The following is a 2,748-nucleotide window of genomic DNA, read 5'->3' on the forward strand; positions in this document are numbered from 1 at the left end:
TATGAAGGCTAATTATTTTTGAAATTTGTATAAAGTAGCTACTCCTGTGAGAGCACATACTTGTAACATAAATGTCAATTTTCCAGGGGCCTCAATTTGATCTGTGGCTAAGTGCTGTAACTTGCAAGTGCTGTGCTGTAAATTGCCTTTCCTTTGCAACCTGCTTGGTGTGCATGGCATGCCATGAAGTAAAGAAGTTTCCTGTTCCTACACCAGTCTCAGTGTCATCTGTGACATCTGTGGCCAAGACCTTGTTACAACACTGGCGACGAGCTGAAACAGCCTGGTGGGCTGTGCAGGGGAGACAGCATGTGGAAGGGACATCAAGGGGTGTTTGTCTTGTGTTGTTAAAGAGGGAAGATGTGTTGTAAATTGCCTTTCCTTGGCAACCTGCTCGGTGTGCATGAAATGCCAGGGGTGACTGACATGGAGTGTTCTGTGCGAGAATGTTATCTTCTGAATGGTTCTGTGAGTGTCAGTTGAAGATGGGGTGACGGAGAGAGAGGGTGCCGGTGGATGTTGTCCCCAAATTACTTACCTGATGTTCCCTAAATGTGTATCTGTATACTGTAGCTGCGACTGGAGCTGAAGTAAAGATGTTTCCTGTCCCTACACCACTCTCAGTGTCATCTGTGGCCAAGACATTGTTACGATATGCTCCCAATTCTACTGCATGAACTAAGAGGGAGTGAGAAACAGAAATGTGGTGCACCGTTACACAATATGGTGGCGGGGGAAAGCCGGCATTAAAACTCCAAGCGGTCCAAAGCTTTTGTCTTTTTCAGGCTAGGGAACGGAGATGATTGGGGAGGAGAGCATTTTTCGCTGCATTGTCAGTTGGCCATTTTGTTTTTTACTTAATGTTTTTAATTTGTAAAATGTGGGGTGTGCAACCCTCACTGTCTCAATAGCTGTCCCCTATTCTTAATGGAAAGCAGAAATACATTTTCCTACTTATATATGCATGCCGACACGCCCCGACTCTGGCCCATTTCCTAGAGCTTGTACCCTAGAGTGGGGCAGAGGAGAGTGCTGAGAGCCAGAATGGGTTCTGCTGAGGAATGCCTGGACAGGAGTAACACATACTTCATAGCAAGAGGGATGGTGGGTGGTGTTGTGAGTGTGCGTGTATGCGTGCATGTGTGTATGTGTGCATGTGTGTGCGCGTGTGTGTGTGATCAAAAATCCTTTCAGTAGCCTTGAATAAGACCCCACCCGCAGTGGCACCATATTGCTTAAAAATTGGTGCCATTGCCAGGTAGAAGTGCCAAAATGGCACTTCATCAGCTGGCATAAATCCTTCTCTCGACCCTGCAGGCGAAATGGAACAATTGAGTCTCCTGTTCGTGCCATTCCTGGAAATAACTCTGGAATATGTTGTTCCTAGTGAATTAAGTGACCACAAATAACCAGGACTCAAAAAACGACATGAAATAAAAAGCTTCTTTATTCACCAGATTTTCCAACTCAAATTTAATCAGAAACCAAAGTAAGTTTAAAAAAATTCTCAATCACTGAATTAAAGCAGTAAATATTAAAAGCGACTTCACAAAATAACTTCCACTCAGCATAAAGCCCCCAGAAGTGCCACATATTGGTCCCTTTGAAATTAGCATGAAGTGGCAGCTCGACCACAGACTTTCACACCTGGAAGAACCCTCTCTTTGCAGAATGTCTGAATAAGCAAAACCATTCGCAATTGAGACCCTGCGACACATCCTAAAATGCTTTTAATGCCAGGTTTTAATGGCCGTTGCTAAAGTTCGAGACTAAACATGAACATTAAAGTAATCCATTCTTCCCCGCTGCTCCCTCTGTTGGTTTTCTGTTTACTGCAGGGTTAACATCCTGGGGGTTTTCAGCTCTAAATCGTGTAGTTTGCACTCTAAGCAGTTATTAATCTGCGGCCAAAAGTAAGCACTCTGTGTGTACTGGTGCCAAAGCCTACCCAGTGGCGAAAGGAAGTTGCCTCATTCTGATCACAAGCGAGAGCCTGCTGGACGCGTGCCCTTTGTTCTGTGTTCCCAACCTCGCCTGCATCTAACAGAAACCAAACAAGAGCCCCGGCCATTAATCCCACTAGAAATGTGCTCTCCACACTGCCAGCAGATTACACCCATCGCTGGACCCGGGATTACTGAATTAGCGCAACGGGACATTGGTATCATTTATGGATCTATGCCAGGGCAAGCTAACACATCGGAATACTTTGCTGTTCATCCAAATGTCCTCCCAAACGAAAATAAAAAATATGCGTAGAATTAAAGACAAGGACATTAATAAACTCAAGTGTTTAACATCCAGATTTATAGAATCTAAATATCCCAAAATGTATTGAACATCGCACATGGTGTATGTTACGGCATGTATCACGGTTCGCTGTGTCTGTCCCGATACAGCATTGTAAGTACTAGGCAAGTTTGACCTTCATGGGAGCCCTTATGAATACACATTGAAATGTGCAGGTCGAAATATGGTTGATCCGGCTAATGGCACATGCCTCAAAAAGTAAGCCATGCATGTGTAGGTACACGCGGCTGGTGCAGTCATACTGCAAACATGTATTAAATCAATTATGTTTCCTTGGATCACCTGGCTTTTTTATAGTTAGAAGATATGTGTTAGAACCAAGCATATACATAAATTGGACAGCTGGATCTAGGTCACATGACCTACACCCCACTCACATGTCAATCACTGGTGAGCTTTTGGTGCCTTCCTGATGTGCTGCTCTTTATTCCTTTCTTA

The sequence above is a fragment of the Ambystoma mexicanum genome, chromosome 6q, assembly GCF_040938575.1.
Source record: "Ambystoma mexicanum isolate Mex_15411 chromosome 6q, UKY_AmexF1_1, whole genome shotgun sequence".
In the NCBI taxonomy this organism is placed as follows: domain Eukaryota; kingdom Metazoa; phylum Chordata; class Amphibia; order Caudata; family Ambystomatidae; genus Ambystoma; species Ambystoma mexicanum.